Source organism: Anolis sagrei, chromosome 4, assembly GCF_037176765.1.
Source record: "Anolis sagrei isolate rAnoSag1 chromosome 4, rAnoSag1.mat, whole genome shotgun sequence".
In the NCBI taxonomy this organism is placed as follows: Eukaryota; Metazoa; Chordata; class Lepidosauria; order Squamata; family Dactyloidae; genus Anolis; species Anolis sagrei.
Window position 1 is genome coordinate 203,781,413 of NC_090024.1, and position 25,056 is coordinate 203,806,468.

At 41.6% G+C, this 25,056-nt stretch overlaps 1 protein-coding gene across 1 annotated transcript in view; it reads right to left on the reverse strand.

Annotated features, from left to right (window-relative positions):
* NGF (nerve growth factor) overlaps nt 1-24,795 on the reverse strand; it is a 74,700-nt gene extending 49,905 nt beyond the window's left edge. The window contains exon 1 of the mRNA XM_060772555.2: nt 24,258-24,795. The gene's annotated coding sequence lies outside the window, so the exon portion shown is untranslated. The remainder of the gene's footprint in view (nt 1-24,257) is intronic.
* Between the last annotated feature and the right edge of the window lie 261 nt (nt 24,796-25,056).

The following is a 25,056-nucleotide window of genomic DNA, read 5'->3' on the forward strand; positions in this document are numbered from 1 at the left end:
CCCAGAAATCCCAGCCAGTTTACCAGCTGTTAGGATTTCTGGGAGTTGAAGGCCAAAAACATCTGGGGATTCCAGGTTGAGAACCACTGTCTTACAGCCTAGAACATGGGAGGGTGACTCCAGTCCTATTCCTCCAGCTGCAGAACTGCCACTGTGTGCTACTGATCGCCTTTCCCACTCTAACTTCCCCCTTGTAAATGGTTGTGGCAATACTGGTTTGGCTTGAAATGTGATAAGGAGGATAGAACCAGAGTAGAACTGAGCTGTGCATATGATTTTTTTTACATAGAAAGTCTTCACTTGTAATGTGAAAATTAATGTTTCTATACTGCAGCCTTATATATGTACTGTTTCAAGTCACTGACACTAACAGGGTATAACCAGCCTAATATGCAGTGAATTAAGTCCTATGTTTTGAATTTTTGTTCCTTGAATGAAAGCCATGCGTTCCCTGTCATTTGTATGTTTGTTCGCTTAATCAGATAATCCATTAAGGGCTGTTTTCCATTCTTTTATGTCCTACTTTCTTCTCCCTGTGTCAACATCTGACTTCTTCACTTAACTAGTGCACATTAAATGTCTCTACGTTTTACTTTAAAAGTATCTGGATTTGTTCTGCCTTTTAACCACCAGAAACAACTGGCTTTGGAATTTGCAGATCTAATCAGAAAATGAATGAACTTGCCAATGAAGTTGCAGTAGCTCTTGCAGTTAGGCTCCAAAACTCACAATCTTTAGTGTCAATTTGCAAGATTGATCAGAATTCCAGGAATATACATTTCTCTTTGTAATGCACAAGATCCAGACAGTCACAGATCTTAAATCCAATGCAAACGCAGCAACAGATAACAGCATATTCTTACAAATACCCTTTGTACAGACTACAAAGTGGTCTTTAGAGGGTGGGATAAAGATGGTGTAGTGTCCATTTTCCCACAACAAGGTATAACTATTGTTGGTTAACCACATTCACCAACACAGCTTGGAAATTACTAAATTTATCTGGATATGCACTTCTCCCAACCAGACAAGTAAAAAGACGGGTCAGTAGCACTCAGTATTCTTGTGGTACAAAGAAGAGTAGAAGAATATTCATTTCATGTCATGGGTTTTCAAAATAAGAATGGCTGGAGATGACTGTGTGTGTTAGAAATCATAGATGGTAGGGTTGCCTTATTACCTTGATAGGTTGGATTTTTCCCAGACTAATCATTCTACCTGCTGCCCCTTGGGAACATTAGTTCACCTGAATTATAAATGTTCATTTTTCAAAAGGAAGTCTCTCTAGCCCTTCTAGTAGGTGAAACTGGAAGAAAAAAGTGGCGGCATATTGTTTTTTAAGAAACAAGCCAGCACATTTCAGCTGAGTTTATAGCTAATCAATGAAACTTTACAGTTTGCTTCATAGAGATTTATGTTCTTCCAGTTCCCAGGATAAACTTTGACTTTTGAGGAAAGGGTTAGCCTGCTTAAAGAGAGATGTTGTCTATTTTTTTACATAGAGCTCTCTGTATACTTAGAAAACCTGTATTTCATAGTTGATAAAAAATACAGGAAGCAACGGAGCAGAATCACAGGAAGGAATATGGAGAAAATTGATCATAACAAAGTACCTAGGCAAAACATGGTAAAATGCTCTAATGTAAAAATAAAATAATTAGTAATTAAGGGTTCATGGTCACTGTTGTTTCTTCTGCAAAAGACTTGGCATGGCAATATTATTCATCTTTATCAGGTTTCGAAAACTAACATTTTATTTTCTTGGCAGATCAAACTTTGTCTGTCAGGAGGACAGGAAGAGCTGGCAAAGGGCCAGAGGAGAGAATTGATGAATAGATGTATAAAAGCTCACTGAACTAAGTAGATGTTGCTGTGAATCCTAGTTACAAATAATAAGAAATAATAGGTTCAGGCAATAACAAACATGTTAAGTTCTTTTGGAAGAACTGTTCCACATTTGCTTAACTTGGATATATAGTCTAGCACTTTGAATTATGCTCTACTAAGTGAAATGGATCATATACCTAAGTAAATGTGCACTACAGATTGAAACATATATATTTATGAGGAATCAGTTCCATTCTGCAATGTTACTGAGATCAGAGGAACAAAACAGCAACTACAGAGAGGATGGGATTTGTGGGGTGTACATGGGATTTACTTCGAGATGAAGGGAAAGATAAATATGACAGTGGTCTTAAAAGGCACATACTTGCTCTGAAAGTTTAAAGATTTGCTTGTTCTTGCACAACTTTTCACAGAGGTAGGTATGTTGTTTCACTTAAACAAAATCAACAAAGACTCTTGTCTTAGCTCATCACATTTGATAGGCACACACCTTTGTGGATAACAGCATCCCAAGCAGAAAATTGGGTGAAACACTAGTTCTCTTCCCATGTTCTGTGCCATTTGCCAGCAATCTTGGAGCCGAGTACCTTTGAGCCAGCAGCAGGCAGGTGTGGCAGCAAGAAGGAAGAACAACTGACACTACCACTGGGCAAGGGGCAAAAGTTGGGGTACATCCACACTGACCACTTCAGTCAGTATAAAAATCCATCAGACTCATGGCAGCCAAACATCATACAGGGTGGATCCAAATTAACATGGGGTAAAGCCATATACTCGAGTATAAGCAGACATGAATATAAGCTGAAGCATCTCATTTGGGACTTTGAGCTTGTTTAGAGGTTCTAGCAGAGGAGCGCAGTTATCATATACCTGGGACCAAAGACTGGAGACCTCTGTACATTCCTTTTATACCTGGGGCATCATCCTCTTCCACCAAGCACACAGCTTCAGGAGGGATGCATATGGAGCGGTGAGAGAGGCAGGAGATACCCACCTAGCCAGCCAGATCAGCTGAATCAATCCTGGTGATCAATTGGGGGGGGGGGGGGGGCAGATGTTGCAGCCAAATTGCCCTCACATCCAGGCACCTAATTTTACCACAAAAAAAACTGGGAAAACTTAAATTATTTGACAAGGGTGGGAAATGCAACAAGTACTGGTAAATTTCAAAAATAAATATAGATACCAATAAAATTACTTTAATCGAGGCATCAGTAAGTTAAATGTTTTTGAATATTTACATAAAAAACGATAATTTGAGATAAGACTGTCCAATTCTGATTACCTATATACTCAAGTATAAGCCCATCTGAATATAAGCCAACCAGAACCATCACTCGAGTATAAGCCGAGGGGGGCTTTTTCAGCCCAAAATAAGGTAGATGAAGTAACAAAATAAAATAGACAGTTGCAAAATAACATAATGAGGTGATAGGACACAGTGAGCATGCCATATGCACAGGATAAAAATGATAAAACCCTGGATAAGATAGTAGTGGGAAAGTGTATTTCTGTGGGAGGAGCTCATAATGGACAAACAGTGGGCTTAGATCTTCATTAAGGATGGGGGGAAAGTGCATCATGAGGACGGCATTGTAGTTGGAACAGACAGAGATGGGATATATGATCACTCTTCAAAGGCACATTGGAAAAACTAAGTTTTTAAATCTTTCTTAAAAGCTGCCAGGGTAGGGGCTTGCCTAATCTCACTAGTTAGTGAGTTCCAAAGCCGAGGGGCCACTCTCTCCTTCATTACCACAAGTCACACTTGTGATGGAGGTGGGGGCAAAAGGAGGGCCTCCCCAGAAGATCGAAGAGATCGCACAGGTTTATGGTAGGAAATGCAGTCACGAAGGTAGGCGGGTCCCAAACCATTCAGGGCTTTATAGGTGACATCCTGCACCTTGAATTGGGACTGGAAGATAAATGGCAGCCAATGGAGCTCCTTAAACAGGGGGGTAGACCGCTTCCTGTAATTTGCCCCAGTTAGCAGTCTGGTTGCCGAACATTGGACCAATTGGAGTTTCTTACTTACTTTACTTAGGCTATCCCTCATAGTCCAAGGATGATGGTCCTCCAAGTGTAGTGTCCTGGCAGTGGGTCCGTAGGTGACTGTGGAGCCCTCTTCTTGATCTGCTCTATTCTTGAGTTTCCAGGCCATCTTCAAGGGAAGCCCTACATAGAGTGCATTGCAATAGTCCAATCTAGAGGTAACTAAGGCATGGATCACTGTGGTCAAGTCAGACTTCACGAGGTATGGTTGCAGCTAGTGCATGAGGTTTAATTGTGCAAAGGCCCTCCTTGCTACCGCTGATACCTGCGCATCAAGCGTCAGGGCTGAGTCCAGGAGGAGCCCCGAGCTGCGGACCTGTGTCTTCAGGGGGAGTGCAACCTCGTGAAGCACAGGTTGCCACTCTATACCCCGGTCAGATGTGCGACTGACCTGGAGGACCTCTGTCTTCTCAGGATTAATGTTCAGCTTGGTCACCCTCATGCAGATCCTCAAGCCAGGCACTGGTCCAGTACCCGGGAGACTTCCTTGGATTCTGGTGGAAAAGAGTAGTGGAGTTGGATGTCATCTGCATAGAGATGGCACTGAACTCCAAAACTCCGGATGACCTCTCCCAGTGGTTTTATGTAGATGTTAAAGAGCATGGGGGACAGAGTCATTAAACCGTTTGCAATTTTTTGTATAATTCTAACATGTTGCAATTGTGAAATATAGTGCTCTGAAATTGAGTCCATCATTTTGCAACACCTTGTATAAGGAATTATTCTTAAAATAAAAAATTCCAAATGCTGGGAGAAGTGCATCACTTTGTTAATCATTACAGCTTGATGGTCCTCCAAGTGTAGTGTCCTGTCTAGGATTTTCTATAATTAAAAGTACTGGATGAGAGGGAATTTTTCCATATGGTTACAGGTAATATAAAATGAAACAGATTTTCACTGTTATACCACCTGCTGAACTCTGAATGTTGGAAGAGTTTGACTTTTATTTCTATGCAATTTTTCTGATGGTTACAGCGAAGATACTTCTACTGGCTTCACAATTTATGGACCTCCTCCCCACACTCTACACACAAATTCCCCCTATCAAATGCCTAAATCTTAAAGGATTTTTTCTTAAGCCATGTTTTATTTGTGTGTACCAATAAATATTACAGTTCAAGACTTAACAAAGTGCACTTTCTCTGCTCACTTCTGTCATATTGTGTCTGGAACCACAATCTAGTGCTTGGCCAGAGCAATGATATCCATTAGAACCCCCAGCAGCATTGTGAGGGAATATAAATGGGAAGCATTTATATTCCATAGCTCTTACTGACCAGGTATGTTTTTGAGGGGGTGTTGTTGTAGTTGTTGCTAGTGTAAGAAGAAATAGCTCTTTCTGTGCATTGAGGGAATATCAAGTGACCCAAGAAACATTTGACAACCTTCCCCTGAAGGGACAAATGTACAAGCTCTTTGCTTTCAAGGATATGCTCAAATTGTTCATTATTACGGTATAATCTTATGCATGTTTAAACAATGTTGAATTCCATTAAGTTTGATAGGATTTACTCTAGACTATGATTTGTACAGGATTGTAACCTCAAACAGCTGGCACGCAGGTTTGGCAAAAGCCAAACATAGCACTACTGTGCTAAACATTGTTCTTCATAAGACTCCAAACAGCCCTATGGGGACCAAACCACACCATATTAACAAGACAAGCTTGCCTATATTTTAAAAAGTGGCTCTTGACTCCAGTCCATAATTTTACAGTGTAAAGAAAACTGTGAAAGTAAAGAGAGCTTCAAAAACATAACAAACTGCCCCCAACATTGACAACTATAGTTTAGAATACAAAAAGCCCTCAAGACTTAAAAAAAGAGATAAATTTAACATATAATATGAAACTGGTAAAGCAGTAATCCACCTCTCACTGGAATACGTCTCCAGCTAATTTCCTCTGTGTGGTTCAGAGCTGTCAGAGAGAGTCTAATCTTTTATTAGTTTCCCCAGCAGTCACCACCTTCCAGGGAAGCTAAATAAGCCTTAAGCATCGCAGCTTTAAAAGTGCCTCCTGCCTTACACGTACAGCTATTCAAAAACAAAATAAATGACCTACTGCCAGGCTGCAAATTTCACAGTCATGTTTATTGCACTTCAGTGTTAGAGGCAAGACCTGCAATTATATTTTCTGACAACGGTTGTCACATTGAACCAAGACAGAAGAAAATTCCCCAGAGCACAGCCAAATAAATCACCATACCTGCTGTTGGGTGAATTCCTGCATCTATGCCTGAACCTGTTCTGCTGAAACGAGAGCAGTCTATGATACTTAAATATGTATCTATCAACAAAAGAAGAGCATAGCAGCAAGGAATCTGCCAACTGCTTATCCAATGAGATTTATATCAGCAGAAACACTTTTGCTGTGGACTTGGGGTGTAAATATATTTCCCCATCTTTGAAGAGCAAGTGTGTCTCTATTCAAAAGTTGTCAGTATGGGTGTTTCTGTCCTAAACTAGAGTGAAAAGAAAAAAAAATTGGCCACTAAAGCCTTCAACAACACAAAAGAGTAACACTTTTCTTTCTGTTTGTTTGCTTGTGGGAAAGGACTTTACAAACACCAGGTATTTTCAATAAAATACATTTGCACAATACTGTGATATTTTGCAAATGTTCTTTATTGACAAATCCCAATATTTGTAAATAACATTTTTGATTGTCATATTACTAAAGCCATTCAGACTGGTGTGGACAAAGCATGGTTCCCAGCCACCCTCTCAATAACTCCCACACAAATGCATTGTCATGATAATTATGCCTCTAGATCATTTTATGCTCAGGAGATAACTTTTTAAAAAAGAAAGAAATAGTTTTTTTCCCCTATGTTTTCATGGCATGTTTGGTCAGGGGCTATAGTCCTCCAAGGGCAGCCCCTAACCCCCAAGAGTTGCCTACCCTTGATTTCAACCAACACCCTTTTTAAAATGTATGTGTGAGAGACTTTAAAAAGTGTGTTGTTTCAAATCAAGGGTCAAGCACCCATAGATTGGAGGAAGTCAGACAATTATAGATTAGTTGCAATATGCTAAGAAACACTGAGACTAAAAAAAAGCTATACAAAGTCTTAACGATTTATAAATGCAATCCTGTAAACAGAAGTACTTCAAATTATGTGGGGTAAAGCAGACATGTTGCCATTCTTTAAATCATATAGATGCGGTCCAGCATCATGATTTGTCAGCTTCTGTGGTGAATCATGGTGGCAATGAAGCAGCAGTGGCTCAATCCCGGCACACTAGCTGCCACATGACACTTCCCCATCCCATGTAGGGAAGCACTGCTGCTGTGCCAAAGCTGTGTTCTTCCTTATGGAACATGAGGCAGCCTCTGTGTTGGTGGTGGCAGCATCCCTCCATTCTGCCACAGCAGTTCACCCATGGAGCCCCAATGGAAGTTGCCCTACCATCATTTGATGGGCAGCATGGAGCTCCATGGGATAACCAGGCAAGAAGCATCCTAGGATGCTTCAATTGCTCCATGTGATGAGGCTGCAATTCTCCACATGTTGTTGAACTCAACTTCCATCACAATTGGCTGGTCTGTATAGGGCTGTTGGGACATGCAGTCCAAAGGATATATGAAATATCACAAATGCCCCACTCCTGATTTAGAGCAACTGTTTTTTGATGGATATAGTGAATGTTGTTTTCTATGCTGAGGACTAATACTGAAGAAAATCAAAATGTGTGGGTCACCAGAGCTCAGATTATGAGCATAATTATTCTGTCCAGGACCGTTGCACTGAAGTCTTAACCCCAGCAAGTAACTCCATGATATTATTGTAAAACAGACCAGCATTTCGTCTACTTGATCTGATGTCGTTTGGCTAAAAATTAAATCTTTTGAGGATTAATAGATGCTGTAGCAGAGGACCACCAACCTATTACCACTAGAGGTGTGCACGGTATATTTTTCAAAACGGGATCCTGGAATTCTGGCAGTTTTGGAAACCAAACTTCTGGAAATGGAACGGGTGATGGGATTTAAATTGACTCAACCAAAACAGATCACGTGGCAGGTGAAATCTGGCTTCTGAACTCTGTCCTGCATCAGTAGCCTTTCTCCCCTCCCCCCCCCAAAAAAAACCCAACATTTTAAAATTACAACCCCCCTCCCCTTTTTTTCTAGTTCACCTCTTTGACTCTCTGGTATTCCCTCCCCAGCCCTATCTTCTGGCTTGTGTGCACTCCTGCACTAGTCCAGCAGCCTTCCCTCTTTATTTGTAGAAATTTTAAAAATTTCCTAAAAATCAGAGGATGACCCAAACATTCTGAAACTGGGGGTGAGGTGCAGTAGTAAGTGTGTCCTCAAAGTGTGGCCATTTTCATTCTGATAGTCCTAAAAATGATGGAAAGGGGATCCTCGGAATTTCCCCTATTGCTGCCAATGGGCCGGGTCTTCCCGGAATGAAAACAGAACTTCCAGCTGAAAGAATGAGAAGTAGTATTCCCCCCTCCCACCTCCTGAATTTGGGAAGTTCCCAAAAATGGCACTTGGATTGAACAAAAATTGACACTGAAAACCATACAGAGTTTTCCCGAATTGCACACCTCTAATTATCACTTCTTTTTCTTTTTAACATCCAGACCATGAAAAGCCACTGATAATTCAACACTTTAGAAAACCATGGAAGAACTACTTTTTTGGAGTGTAAGTTCCTGAAACTCTCAGTGTTAATGCTGATTGAGAGATTCTGTTAGTTATTGTTTTGAAATAACATTTCTATGCTAAGGACTATTGCATAATCATGCAAACTGATTTCTGTTTTGAAACTGAACAGTCTACCAGGTTGGTTTGCCTGGGTTTTGCATATCTATTTTTTTAGTTCGTAATTGCTAATTGCTATGCACCCTTTTAGTAGAATATTATTAATTGTGGTTCTTCTTTATACATAGGGTGAGAATAACAAGGCCTTCCCGGTGTTGCTCAGTAACTAGCCAGCATAGTCAATACTGAAGAGCACTGGGAGCTGTAAATATCTGGAAGGCTACATGATTTCCACCCTCCCTTTAAAGAGTCTACTCAAAATATATCTGAAGAATTTTCAACAAAAGAAACTTGTTGAAGTAATTTCATATCTTTCTTAACTAGCTTTGAAAGCAGAGCAAAAGAACTGCCCATTATTCTGGCAACCATTACCTGTAATGCATCCTACCCTCTGTGTCCTTTTTACCTAATCCCTCTTATCTTCCTTATTACTGCTCAAAATGTAGGATCAAGTGAATAACCTGGAAAGTGTAATCATATGTTGTTACCATTCCCAGAGCTAGGAAATTGGAACTTGATGGGGTCTGATATGGCGACTTGCTAAAGGCCCCTCTTTCCTATAAAGTCTATCATACTATAAACTCACAACCATTGGAAAAAGAAAAAAGGATGTTTGCTGGAAAGCAACCATTTCTCTCCTCCTAAAGATTGCATTTTGTTTCTTAAAGAGATCATGATTACATGTGTGGGTAGTACAGCAGGAGATCTGTGTGAATTGGGATTGTGTCTAGGTTTTTAGCAAAACTTTCTTATGTAAATGCTAAGAATACATCATCTACAGATTGTTGGGCATTACAATCAAGACCTGGCTTTGCCTAGCCAGGATTTTGGGACCATAGCTTGAGACCATGGGGAGTAACTTAAAAGTTTGGAGTAAAGCCTGCCAGAGATTGACAGCATCCCTGACGTAGGAGCCTCTAGCTGCCATTCATGTTTTGAGTTAGATCTCCTTGCCATATGAGGAAAAGGGGAATGTCAATTGTGATAAATAGTTCTCTTAAATATATACATTTTAGTCAAATGCACTATACAGCACTGAAGAAGGTCCATGGTCCCAGTACAGGAAAAATCTCCATACACTACTGTGTGATGATTTCCACATATCCACTTTGGTCAAATCTGGGGTGCCACCATTTGAACTGGCTTTTCTCCTGTGTCTTGAGCACAAGCCATACCCAGAGTCATTAAGCAATGAAGTTACCATTACCCCATTGTGTCATCAAAAGAACAGGAGCAAGAACAGTACAGAAACCCTAACAATATTATATTACACTTATTATCTAACTTGGCTAACAGCCGGAATGTAAAGTTAGTGTGCTGTACTTCCCCCTAAATAGTCACCCACCTTTCTCTATGATGTTTCAGTACTAGAATTGTTTTCTATTCAACATGAATAAAATTAAAATAAAGCATTACGGTCTAGCTTCCATTTGTTTGGTACCAAAGCTCAGGGCAGCTATTTGCATGTAAAAGGTTTTGGAAATTGGCATTATCTCTTGCCCAGTAAGTTAAAAATGCCTTCATGGTACACAGTCAAAATCTTCATTGGACTATTTAGCCAGGCAGTTAACCTAAAGATGCCCTGGCTTTATGGTGTTAAGAACAGACACAATCATATTCTGTCAACAGAAAGAATACTTTAGCCAACAGAGTTCTCTGTTGCTAGCTCATCTCAAGAAACCCATTGACAAATAAATCTATTAAAAGAATGGTTCACTGGGCTAAGATCTCCCAGCAGAAGAGCTAAAAAGGTGGCAGAGAAGAGCTACAGTAAGTGAGCAGCCAAGTTACACCATATCCAAACTACCTCCAGCTTAAGACAGGGCTCCAATGCTGGTAGGAAGTTAAGTCCGAGGATAGCCTTAGATAATGTATTCAGTGTTCTTGGTCTTCAAAAGATTCAGCACAGATCCAGCTGGTCTACTGTCTATTAGCTGGCTTCCATTGCCATATTGTCTATAAGCCTCCTAACCAATCCAGTTATGGGGGAAATTTATACTCATACATACTCATGCAAAAGTCTGTCCTACAAGGTCATCTTCAGCCCTACAATGTCATTATTCCTTTTAAAATGTATGGTTGGCCTTCCACATTTATTGGTTTCACTTTAGTGGATTCGATTATGCCTGGATTTGATTAATATGGTCTCGATAGGAATCTTTAGGTCCCTCAGCACAACTCTATGGTCAACTACCAATAGAAAATTTACCAGGGTCATATGAGATGATTGACAGATTCCTAGAGATGTGTTCTCTTAGGCAAAACAAACAGCAATTGTTTATTTGTGTTTTTTCCACTTTAATATATTGTGTCTTTGACCCCAGTGAATGTGGAAGGCTGCCTGTAGTATGTTCTGCTGTTTTCAACCACTCTGCAATCTGATATACATTGTAAAAGCAAAGAAGTCATGCATGCAGAAAGAATAAAGCATTTTACACATTGTAAGCCACTCATTTAAAATTCTGGGGGCTGAAGTCCAAAACATCTAGAAGTTCAAAGGTTGAGAAACACCGGTGAAATAAATAAATTAGGTATTTGTACAATGTACCCAATATGTTGAGGTCTACACCTTGAAGACAACAAATTCTGTTGGATCTTAAAAGCTAAGCTGGGTCAGGCCTAGTTGGTAAGTACTTGGATGGAGAACTGCCAAGTGAAACCATGTGCTATGGTTTATATTTCAGAGGAAGGTTAACTCTAAATATTTCTTGTTTATGAAAATAATGGAATTCATGGGGTTACCATAAGTCAACAGCAACACACACACACACACCCCAAAATTATCAGATCCATAAAAGTATGGGAAAATACATAGGGCTAAAAATTAGAATGTATAGATCACATAGATCAATGGTTCTCAACCTATAGGTTCCCAGGAGGTTTGGCCAACAACTCCCAGAAATCCCAGTCAGTTTACCAGCTGTTAGGATTTCTGGAAGTTGAAGGCTTCCTGGGGACCCACAGGTTGAGAACCACTGAATAGATGAACAGTTTTGCTAGTGACTAATCATTTATGACTGTCAAAATCATCTTGATAGTGCGGCCTTCCCGTTTACAGAGCGTGGAAATTAATAAGACTATATTATAATTGATACACAATCTTACTTGGGTGAAAAATCATCTGCTTAGCTCCAGTTATGAATGTGAGTCCAACAAAAACTGGGGAAGAAGAAAACATGGGGGAAACTAATCATACAGCTTTATCGTATCCATGAGCTTTCAGAAATAGATTTTATTGAGTCTAATGTATGATAGCTCCAGCAAAGGGTCACCGCCTTGTTGTGGCGCTGGAGCTTGAGCACCTCAATGATGTCATGAGCGAAACCGTGAAGGGCCACCCAAGACGGGACGGTCGTGGCAGAGAGGTCAGACCAAGCGTGATCCCTGGGGAAGGCAACGGCAAACCACCCCAGTATCCTTGCCAAGAAAACTAAATGGACCAGTACAACCAGAGATATGTCGGTATGCCATTGGAAGATGGGACTCCCAGGTCGGAAGATGGCCAAAATGCTACTGGGGAGGAGCAGAGGATAAGTTCAACTAGCCCCAGATGTGATGACGCAGCTAGCTCAAAGCCGAAAGGAAGGCTAGCGGCCGACGGTACTGGAGGTGAACGACGAATCCGATGCTCTAAAGATCAACACACCATAGGAACCTGGAATGTAAGATCTATGAGCCAGGGCAAAGTGGATGTTGTTATTGGTGAGATGTCAAGACTAAAGATAGACATTCTGGGGGTCAGCGAACTGAAATGGACTGGAATGGGCCACTTCACATCAGATGACCACCAGATCTACTACTGTGGACAAGAGGAACATAGAAGAAATGGAGTAGCCTTCATAATTAATAAGAAATTCGCTAAAGCGGTGCTTGGATACAACCCAAAAAATGACAGAATGATCTCAATTCGAGTGCAAGGAAAGCCTTTCAACATTACAGTGATCCAAATATACGCCCCAACCACAGCTGCTGAAGAAGCAGAAGTAGATCAGTTCTATGAGGATCTGCAGGACCTACTGGATAATACACCAAAAAGAGACATTATTTTCATTACAGGAGACTGGAATGCCAAGGTGGGAAGTCAAATGACAACTGGGATCACAGGCAAGCATGGTCTGGGAGAACAAAATGAAGCGGGACGCAGGCTGATAGAATTTTGCCAGGAAAACTCGCTGTGTATAACAAACACTCTCTTCCAACAACCTAAAAGACGGCTTTATACATGGACTTCACCAGATGGTCAGCACCGAAATCAGATTGACTACATCCTCTGCAGCCAAAGGTGGCGGACATCCATCCAGTCGGTGAAAACAAGACCTGGGGCTGACTGTAGCTCAGATCACGAACTTCTTACTGCTCAATTTAGAATAAAACTAAAGAGATCAGGGAAAATACACAGACCAGTTAGATATGATCTCACTAACATTCCTAGCGAATATACAGTGGAAGTGAAGAACAGATTTGAAGGACTAGATTTAGTAAACAGAGTCCCAGAAGAACTATGGACAGAAGTCCGCGACATTGTTCAGGAGGCGGCAACAAAGTACGTCCCAAAGAAAAAGAAAACCAAGAAGGCAAAATGGTTGTCTGCTGAGACACTGGAAGTAGCCCAAGAAAGGAGGAAAGCAAAAGGAAACAGGGATAATAAGGGGAGATATGCCCAGTTAAATGCGCAATTCCAGAGGTTAGCCAGAAGAGACAAGGAACTATTTTTAAATAAGCAATGCATGGAAGTGGAAGAAGACAACAGAATAGGAAGGACAAGAGACCTCTTCCAGAAAATTAGAAACATTGGAGGTAAATTTCAGGCAAAAATTGGTATGATAAGAAACAAAGATGGCAGGGACCTAACAGAAGCTGAAGAGATCAAGAGAAGGTGGCGAGATTATACAGAAGATCTGTATAGGAAGGATAACAATATCGAGGATAGCTTTGACGGTGTGGTGAATGAATTAGAACCAGACATCCTGAGGAGTGAGGTTGAATGGGCCTTAAGAAGCATTGCTAACAACAAGGCAGCAGGAGACGACGGGATCCCAGCTGAACTGTTTAAAATCTTAAAAGATGATGCTGTCAAGGTGATGCATGCCATATGCCAGCAAATATGGAAAACACAAGAATGGCCATCAGACTGGAAAAAATCAACTTACATTCCCATACCAAAAAAGGGAAATGCGAAAGACTGCTCCAACTTCCGTACAGTGGCCCTTATTTCTCATGCCAGTAAGGTAATGCTCAAGATCCTGCAAGGAAGACTCCAGCAACACATGGAGCGAGAGTTGCCAGATGTTCAAGCTGGGTTTAGAAAAGGCAGAGGAACGAGAGACCAGATTGCCAATATCCGCTGGATAATGGAGAAAGGCAGGGAGTTTCAGAAAAACATCTACTTCTGCTTCATTGACTATTCTAAAGCCTTTGACTGTGTGGATCATAATAAATTGTGGCAAGTTCTTGGTGGGATGGGCATACCAAGCCACCTTGTCTCTCTCCTGAGGAATCTGTACAAGGACCAAGTCGCAACAGTAAGAACTGACCACGGAACAACAGACTGGTTCAAGATTGGGAAAGGCGTACGGCAAGGCTGCATACTCTCACCCAACCTTTTTAACTTGTATGCAGAACACATCATGCGATGTGCGGGGCTTGATGAATGCAAAGCTGGGGTGAAAATTGCTGGAAGAAACATTAACAACCTCAGATATGCAGATGACACCACTCTGATGGCCGAAAGCGAGGAGGAGCTGAGGAGCCTTCTAATCAAGGTGAAAGAAGAAAGCGCAAAAGCCGGGTTGCAGCTGAACGTCAAAAAAACCAAGATTATGGCAACAAGAATGATTGACAACTGGGAAATAGAGGGAGAAAATGTGGAGGCCGTGACAGACTTTGTATTTCTAGGCGCAAAGATTACTGCAGATGCAGACTGTGGCCAGGAAATCAGAAGACGCTTACTTCTTGGGAGGAGAGCAATGTCCAGTCTCGATAAAATAGTAAAGAGTAGAGACATCAGACTGGCAACAAAGATCCGCCTAGTCCAAGCCATGGTATTCCCTGTAGTAACCTACGGATGTGAGAGCTGGACCATAGGGAAGGCTGAGCGAAGGAAGATCGATGCTTTTGAGCTGTGGTGCTGGAGGAAAGTGCTGAGAGTGCCTTGGACTGCGAGAAGATCCAACCAGTCCATTCTCCAGGAAATAAAGCCCGGCTGCTCACTGGAAGGAAGGATACTAGAGACAAAGTTGAAGTACTTTGGCCACATCATGAGGAGACAGCAAAGCCTAGAGAAAACAATTATGCTGGGGAAAGTGGAAGGCAAAAGGAAGAGGGGCCGCCCTAGGGCAAGATGGATGGATGGCATCCTTGAAGTGACTGGACTGACCTTGAAGGAGCTGGGGGTGGTGACGGCCGACAGGGAGCTCTGGCGTGGGCTGGTCCACGAGGTCACGAAGAGTCGGAGACGACTGAACGAATGAACAACAACAATGTATGATAGACCACCCCCCCCACCCCCAAAAGATGAAAAGCATATCTGTGCAGCATAATATTCAAGACATATATTGTTTAAATCAGGTCAGTTAACAAATACATGACATAATCAGCACAAGCCACTGTCAGTAAAAAGGTGGAAGAATGCCCACTCTTACCAAGAACCAGGGACAGAAAATAATTAGGCTCACATTTCCCTATAATAGTATCATTTTGCAACATCTTAAACTCTTCTGGCAATGGGACAAATATCTCCTGGCAATCAGATGAAGCACATCTTGTTTTGGAAATCTGTTCAGAGCCAATATTTGTGATAAATTTCAAATGTGAATGAGTAAAAACTTTTTATCTTTTAAAAATGAATGCCAACATAATCAATAGGAAAAATGTGAAGACCTAGGCTCATTAATAAAATGCCCACAAACATGCATTTTACAAAAGCATCTCATCAGTGTGATGGAAGAAGAATTCTGGCTGATGTATTGTTGAAGGCTTTCATGGCCAGAATCACTGGGTTGTTATAGGTTTTTTCGGGCTATATGGCCATGTTCTAAATAACATGGCCATATAACTCGAAAAAACCTACAACAACCCAATTCTGGTTGAGTTCTGAGTCAATGTAAGTAGACTCGCAAATCGCAAATTTTCACATCTCTAGCAAAATGCTCTCTCTCTCTCTCTCTCTCTCTCTAGATAATACCAAACAGAATGACAGTGTTGCTTCTCCAGTGGTCTGAATGACTTTGCTCTGTTTTTAACCCATGATGATGATGATGAAACAATCAAAGTTTGTTTGCATTAAGTAAAGGGAATGTTGCCATTGTAAAGAATTTCTTCTTAATCGTTTTGGTCTAAGTGGCAGAAGAACATTACCGTAACCCACACCGTTTCCCCTTGGAAGTATTTCTGGATCTTTTGGAAGTGATGTTAATACTTTCCAGATGAAGGTCTAATGAAGAATGGAAAAGAGAACATTGAACACATTTGAGTTATTAGCAACTGATTAATTTATTGTAATGGCCAGTACAAATGAGCGTCAGAGACATGCAAGGAGACATAGCTATTTGCCTATACCCAGACACACCATGATAAAAGGATCTTTCAGAGCTTACTGGGTGTCTTTGAAAGGTCCTGGATGATGACAATGTCACTATGCATCTGACAAGAGGCAAACAGCCAGATGTTTCCCCAGATCTGGTGCTCTCCTCCAGCCACTAACTGGCCATGGAAGGGACGACAGAAGCAAGATGAGTCATATGGAAGGGGAGATGGGCATAGTTTGGCCTGGTTAGAACTTTAGGCTATATTTCCTCATCCAGAATCTTGGCCACTGTGAGTACTATCTGTCTGTTCAGAAAGAAGCATTTGTTTTCCTTGACTGCCCAGACAGAAACATTTATTTTCTGGGGTGCAGCATATCAGATTGCTCTGTGTTTGGGGGGAGGAGGGGCTTGAAGACAATCTGAGAGCTACAATTGTTTTAAAATGTGATTCAGTTAATCAAACCAACATGTAACAATTTGCACAAAATCCAACAGTTGCCGGTTTATATCTAGACCCAACTTAAAGTGCTAATTTAAACTTTTTATCAGGGACTACTCTATCTCAAGGCCTGATTAAGAGGCTCCATTAGCAAATCTTCAATCATATTTGAAAAAGGGGAACACCTGCTGCATGTTAATTGGCTTACATAGTATTAGAATGATTGGGATATCAGCACATTTTGTGATTGGCCAGTGTTAATTCTCATTGTCACTGTTAGCCTTTTCAGTTTAATTTCCACCTGACCTTGCTCTCTATAAACGGACTACAACAGAAGGTAAACAGATGGAAAGGGGGAATCCTGGACATTCTGGGTTATACTTCATGGATCTGATGATCTGGGTTCACAAAACCTAAGGCGAAAAGAAATTTCTTTTACTTTAGGTGGGTTCAGGATGTTTTTACTGTAACAAAGTGATAGGTCTATTACTTTGGAAAATCCTGCAATTGAAAATCTTTTCAATATTATTCCTGCTTTCATTTATTTTTCCTTGGTGTTTCCTGACCCCATTGTGCATTATTTTATTTTTTTACTGTAAACCACTATGAATCTTTTAAAAAAGCAAAGTATAAAAGGAATTAAATAAATGCATTAAATAATTTAAATAAATAAAATTGGATGGTATTCCATGTCAACCAGATTTTCAAGGCTGATGAATTTATAGAATCATTCATTAAAACATTGCATTTTCCCAATCTGTAACTTTGCATTTTCCAAATCTGTTGCCTTCCACAAGTTTCAGATTTCAGTTCCTAGAATTCCAAAGTCATACTGAATTTGGGAACGAACATCCACAATGGTTTTCCCCGTAGTAACCTATGGATAAGAGAGCTGCACCATAAGGAAGGCTAAGTGAAGGAAGATAGAAGCTTTTGAACTGTGGTGCTGAAGAAAAATTCTGAGAGTGCCTTGGACCATGAGAAGATCCAACCAGGAAATAATGCCTGGCTACTCACTGGAGGGAAGGATATTAGAGACAAAAATGAAGTACTTTGGCCAGATAATGAGAGGAGAGGAAAGCTTGGAGAAGATAATGATGCTGAGGGAATGGGAAGGAAAAAGGAAGAGGGACCAAACAAGGGCAAGGTGGATGGATGGTATCCTTGGTCTGACTTGATCTTGAAGGAGCTGGGGGTGGCTACTGCTGACAGCAAGCTCTGGCATGGGCTGGTCCATGAGGTCACAAAGAGTCAGAAGCATCTGTATGAATAAACAAGTAAATTTGGGATTTTAAGGGTTGTAACCCCTGAAGTTTGGAAGGTACCAAATTGAGAAAGGTAGTGAAAGCTTCTTTCTGGTGTTAAGACTTATGTAGAGAATCATGGAGCTTTTCCTCCATTTGCAAGTACAATAATTTGTAATTTGTACAATAATGTGAATAAACAAGTAATGGCATTTGGGGTGTAGTGTGGTTTCTGGGCTGTATGGCCATGTTCTAGTGGCATTTAGCTTTCATTAAGAAAGAGTGGTATTAGCTTATTTCTTCCAAAGAGAGTGTAAAGCAAGATTGTTAATACAATGAACAACAATATGATGTATGTGTGTGTCTAAGAAAACCTCAGCACAAAAATGTTGCCTTAGGAGGACACATCATTGATAAAAGATTATGTTAGCTTTTCTCATTACTAAGAGTGATTCCACGTATAAGTCATTCAGACATAATGAAGATTTACTTTATTACTTTAACACCAACATGCTGCTGCAAGTCACTCTCAACCATGTACATTACCCCCTTCAGGTATGCTGTGAAGATTGATATGTTCCGGTTAAGTCTTTTAAATTAACAAAATATATTATATACAAATACTAGCGACATAGTTATTCAAATATGGCATCACTTACAACTGCAGTGTGACATTGGTTTGTTCAAATTATGCCTAGAACAAACCACAGTTTCCTTTTTTTGGGGGGGGGGGGGGTTATAATGGAAACCTTAGTTCAAATCTGTAAGCAGAATCTTCAAATATCCTCCAGGAACTTGTACAATGATGGTGATGGGGAGATCAAAAGATGTAAACTTTGTGATGTAAACTCACCATTTCCCATGCTTCAAGTTGCATGGGAAATGGTGATTTTACATCACAAAAGTACACAATGACTTTTGATCTGGCATCTCCCCATCATCAACATTTTACAAGTGACATCTCAGGCCCATCCTCTGTTCAGATATCAGCCAGCACGCCAATGCCTTAAATCAAGAAATAGCTTTCTAAAATCTGCAGATATACTCACAGGAAGACCTCAGCAAGTGAGAGTCCAAAAGCGGCAGGCTAAAACTCATAACCTCAATCCATGTCTGATACCGAATGAGAGACTCTTCCTTGGGTCTATTACTTGGGCACACAGAAGACTGGGTGACTTGAAAGGCATTGAACAAACTAAATTCTGGTACCACGAGATGCAGAGCTAACCTTAAGAAATGGGGCTACAAAGTAGAGTCTACAACATGCGAGTGTGGAGAAGAGTAAACCACAAACCACTTATTATAATACAGCCTGCACAATGCACAATGGAGGACCTTCTTATAGCAACACCAGAGGCACTCCAAGTGGCCAGCTACTGGTCAAAGGAAATTTAGTATAATGCCAAGTTTTAAATTTTGTTTGTGTTTTAAAATACATTATAAATGTACCCTCAATTTGCTTCTGACACCATACATAAATAAATACCATTTCCCATTACATTTGAGCCTAACTATAGGATGTTTGCACCTCAAAGGGACTGGATGTTAGCCTCTGTGAGGATCCCCTTGTTTCATACAAAAGATGAGACCAAACACAATACATATAGTACAGTCTAATTAAATGATTGTTGTATGAAACAAGTTTGGTATTGTTGAAACATTTTGGTTTAGATAGTGGACCTTTAGTATCTACAGAGCTTTGGTTCTTGTAGACACAAAAATTCATGGATACTCAAATCCCTTGATATGCAGCAGCATAGCAAAATGCTGTCCCTTAATTAGAATGGCAAAATCAAGGTTTCCTCTTCAGAATTTTTTTAATACATATTTTCAATCTGTGGGTAGCGGAATCCATGGGTGCAGAATCCATGGATACAGAAAGCTGCCTATATTCACATCTTTCTACACTGTAATATATTGTTTCCAGTAAAGCAGTTTAGTACTGGGGAAGCTAACATTTGACAAGTTCTTACCACAAATGCTCATAACTTACTGGCTCTTGCTGAATTTTTATTATTATTCTAATTATAGGGGAGATAACCACAGTTGCTACTATCAAGTCCAGATCTCGCATCCATAGGCAACAGCGAACAAGTCATTTTGGTGAAGAGGTCTGCCATATGCTCTCTAGTTCATAGCTGTGGTTAAAGTTCTTGCTGCTTTGGTTATCTACCATTTCCATGGACAGCATTTGCAATTGATGGGTGGTCTCCTATTTCTATGAAAGTCCAGTTGTTCATATTGAACAAACCAAGGCAGAGTTAAACTGAGTAAGCACCATGAATTTCAAGGCAATGGAAAGCACATACAGGAGTGTTGTATCTCTCTTTTAATTCACAAACAACTTAATTGTGTAATTCTTTTGTTTCTTGATAATCATACAAAGGCTGGAGTGGGGGAGACCCAAAAGCCCCACTTGTCTTTCTGTAGATTAATTAATTCCAGACGATGAACGGTTTAATGTTTAACCTATAACAGAGTCAACTGTTTCCATCTGAAATGCCAGAATGAAATGTGGCACAATTTCCCGACCCTGAAATTTTGTTGTATTATTAAAATTACTCCTCCACTCTGCAGACAAAATCAGGAGGGTTTTCTGGCATACAGCATAAAACAAAAAATCTTATCTGTAAAGAATCTGCCTCGCAGTTCCACACAAAACCTAAGAACACATCTGGAGAGATTTTTTAAAAAATAATGTTTATAAAAAAAAACTCCAGCTCAATCCCTATAAGTGCATTTATTCAGAAGCAAACCTCATTAATGTCAATGCAACTTATTTCTGGGTATGTTTACTTAGCATTTTGTAACTTTCTTTAATGGAGGTTATTAAACCAATCAGGGACAATTCATGTTTATCAGATTACTGCACTCAGCGTGTATTTGCTAGATTGGAATTGCCAGCAGAGGTCCCCATTGCTTTAAATGGAATGATACCTTTTTTTCCAAAAAAATCAGAAAAATGGAAAGTGGTGGTTTGGAGCTCTGGGAAAGACACTACATCATCCTCCCAACCACAAACTGAACCAATGATGTGACAGAATCTGTAAGTTTTGTTTGATGACATTTGAGCAACATTTCCCCCCTCAATTGGGGGTTGGAAGGACTAAATACATTAGTGCTAACAAGACAGTACATTTCAGCTCTTAAACTGAAAATAATGAATATGTACAGGAATCTTGAAAGAAACATTGCTTCTTTTGAAAGCAACACAACATAATTTTGATGTCTACTGAGTGATTACAAACTGATATCAAAGTATTAGTTCGCAAATGGACATGCCACTTGCCTAGTTTCCAACAGACCTCAGGATGCCTGCCAATGTGGGTGAAACGTCAGGAGAGAATGTTTCGGGAACCTTGCCATACAGCCCAGAAAATTCACAGCAAACCATTATCAAAGTAATTTTTATCCCATTAAGCAGACAACACCATTCTAATTTGTGCCTTCATTTTGTTCCATAAAAGAAAGGTAACATCAACACAGAACGAGGCTAGATTTTTTGAATCTAAACTCTGACAATGTAATGCATATATGAAATACTCCTTCTTTAAAACTGGGACTGGCTCTGTAGGCCATAAAAGCATTTTTATGGGGCGATGAAAAATCCTTGAGCTCCTGGCAATGTTTTAAATGAATCTGAAATCAATTCACCAAGAAGAGGCGGCAGCAGCAGCAGGTGAATGCTGTTAAGCAAAACTGTGAACTCGGAGCTGATCTAGTGCTGGGATGGAGTAATGAGCAGCCGTCAACATGACTTCTACCATGAAACAGATTCTGTCCCTTTAGGGCGAGTTCCCTGCATTTCTGAAGTTGTTGAATAATCATTATCCCAATTCCACATACCCCTTTGAAAGTGACTATATCGCTGAGCAATGTCTCCAGATGTTCCTTGGATTGTTAAGCAGTGATTCAGAAAGTGGAGATTACGGTCCCCGTTCTCTTCGCCAAGGCATGTGTCTCATCTAACTCATCTGGCCCCTGGCACTTATTTATCCTGGTTTAAGATCTTTCAGATAATACTTCCATGGACCATCATGATGTGATTTTACTACAGTCTATAGATTTCATTTCACTGCAGCACTCTATCTATGCAATGACACAGAAAGGTCATCACGGTTGAATCATTTAATTATGAAGTTGTATTGTCAAAAGCTTTCATGTCCGGAATCACTAGGTTGTTGTGAGTTTTCCAGACTGTATGGCTATGTTCCAGAAGCATTCTCTCCTGACATTTTGCCTGCATCTATGACAGGCATCCTCAGAGGTTCTGGAGTCTGTTGGAAATTAGGAAAATGATGCAGGCAAAATGCCAGGAGAGAATGCTTCTGGAACATGGCCATACAGCCCGGAAAACTCACAACAATCCAATTATGAAGTTGTTGACCAAACAGAAGACATCACTGAAACCAGGTGGCTTTAATGCATCTGCACAAGTGAAGCTGTCAGGAGGAGTTTAAGAACAAATCTCTAAGAACAAAAACAACCAGGATCTCAAAGTTTTAGCAACTTCTCAGGTCAACAGAAGAGACTTTGTTACTGGGATTCACACAAGAAATCATACACAGAGCCTTAGTTCATACCACAAAAGGTTTTCCACCAGTACCCTCTGATGTCTGCAAACTTTCCTAGTTCCAACACTGCAGAAAAGCACATAGCAAACAAGCACACTCTTATTTAGGCATTTGTTCTTAAAATTCCAAATATTCTGAGAAAACATGGAAATGCTCTGAGGTTCAGTGGAAGGAGAAATAATGCCACCAATTTCCAACAAACTGCAAATTCAAAACTCTTCTTATCCTTCCCCCTCCCTTTCAACTCTTTCAACCACTGTCTGGTGTCAAACACACTCACTCACACACAGAGCCCAGTCCTGAAGCATAAATCAATGAATACCATCCGTTTCCATCCTGCCCCTGCTAGGCAGACAGCGAGGAGTTCATTGCTTGAGGGATAAAAGAGGGAGAATCAACTGATTTAGAAATGCAGTGTCTATTGCTGTCTTAAAAACTGTAAAGGAGAGGAGGAAAGAGTGGCAATCTTGCACTGACTTACAGCAGAAGGTCACATTCATGCGTGGTGTTTCATACTAATGGCATCAATATGGGCTTCTCGTGCCCTTGGTTTTTGGAAAACGAACCCTGCACTTAGCAAAGGCCTGCTGCAAATCTATTTATGTTATTTATTTACTGTATTTATATCCCGCTTTTCTTATCCCTGGGGGGACTCAAAGTGGTTTACAACAAACCTACCCTCCAGACTCCCCTCCTGGAGCTATTAATAGAGGCTGCGGGACTTTTTAACCAGGGATTTTTGCCTGGATCTACACTGCCAGATATTGCAATTTGGATATTGCATTATAGCGTCAGTATAGACCAGGGATGGGCAAACTTGGGCCCTCCAGGTGTTTCAAGCCCATTCGTTTTGATGACCTGTAATATTGGAAACAGCCCCTGAAGAACCTGCTCCTTGGCTCCAAAGCCACCACTTCTGTTGGCTTTTGGATCTTCTTGGGAATGGGGCTTGGAAGTTGAAACAGGGCCATTTGCAGAAATTGCATGTTCAGTGGCGTGAATCCAGTTTCTCTTTGGGTTGCCAAGATGAAAGTGGGCCCAACTTTAGCTCCCATCGGCTGTTAGGAATTAAGGGAGTTAAGGTCCAGAACACATGGAAGGCTGATTATGGGTGGTGTAGACCCATATAATGCAGTTTAACTGCATGCAACTACAGTAGAGTCTTGCTTGCCCAACATAAATGGGCCGGAACAATGCTGGATAAGCGAAAATGTTGGATAATAAGGAGGGATTAAGCAAAAGCCTATATAATGCCAAATTATGTTCTGATTTTACAAATTAAGCACCAAAACATGTTTTATAACAAATTGACAGAAGAAGCAGTTCAGTACATGATACGTTTTCTAGTAATTACTATATTTACGAATTTAGCAGCAAAACATTGCAATGTATTGAAACAGCTGTGGATCAGGGCAGGAAGCAGACTACATTGGATAATACAGAATGTTGGATGAGGGAAGGTTGGATAAGCGAGACTCTACTGTATATAGATCCTACACTAACGCCATAATGTAGTTCCCAACTGTATTGTCTGTACCTTAGACAGAAAAGGAGCAATTTCCCAAGGGTGGCTTAGGGCCCCAAGGAGAGGCTTGGCACTCCTGGGATGTGTGGTCTGGAATCTCTGAAAGGCGAAAGACAGCCCCGAGCCAGTTCAAGGGCAGTTCAAGTGTTGCCCATTCAACGGCATTCATTCGACTACAGTACAGAAGAGGCGCCCTTGGAGTTTGCCCGGGGGCACAAGTCGCCCAGGCTGTGCTGGTCCCACTCCCTCCCTCCCTCGCTCACTCACTCACTCACCTCCGGCGGGCAGGTGGAGAGAGATCCCCTTCAGGAGGAGCTGGTGCCGGTGCTGCTCTCTTCTCCGTGGCCGCCCCGCTTTCCGCGAACCCTCGAGCCGCTCCCCCGGCGCCCGCGAGCCATCCACTTCGCCACCGCGCGCCCCAGCCTCATCCACCGCGCGCTGCCCTTCGACTCCGACGGCGCTCCTCGGACGGATGGTCGGACGGTAGGTCGGTCGGACTGACTCACGCAGCCCCGGGGGCGCTCTCCCTCGGCCTCCCGCTCGCGCTCCGCCTGGGTCCTAGCGCCATCAAAGCCGAGGAGCGAGCTGCCCAGACTCGCGCGGGAAGATTCCCCCGAGGGCCGCTCACTCGCTCGTTCACTCACTCACTCCTTCCTTCGCTGGCCGGCTCTGACTGAGTGAGTCCCAGGGAAGGCGCGCGGGACACGTCGCGGGAGAGAAAGAAGAGCGCCTGCCTCTCTCTGCCGCCTCCTCCTCCCGCCCGCCCCGCTTTCATACCGGGCGAGGGGCCCCGGCTCCTGTCTCCTGAGGAGGGACAGCAGCCGCCCACGGGGCTTCCCCGACGCCTCGAGGTCCACCCACCCAGCCGTCCACGCCCATCGTGCCTGACCTGGCACCAGGTCTTCGCTTATCCGCAACAAGCTCCGGACACCAGGACTGTCTGGTTGAAATCGCCTACGAGGGCATCTAGACCAGGCTTGAGCAAACTTGGGCTCTCCGGGTGTTTTGGACTTCAACTCCCACCATTCCTAACAGGTTTAAGCTTAAGCATCTAGGGGGAAAAGGAAGGGGCCT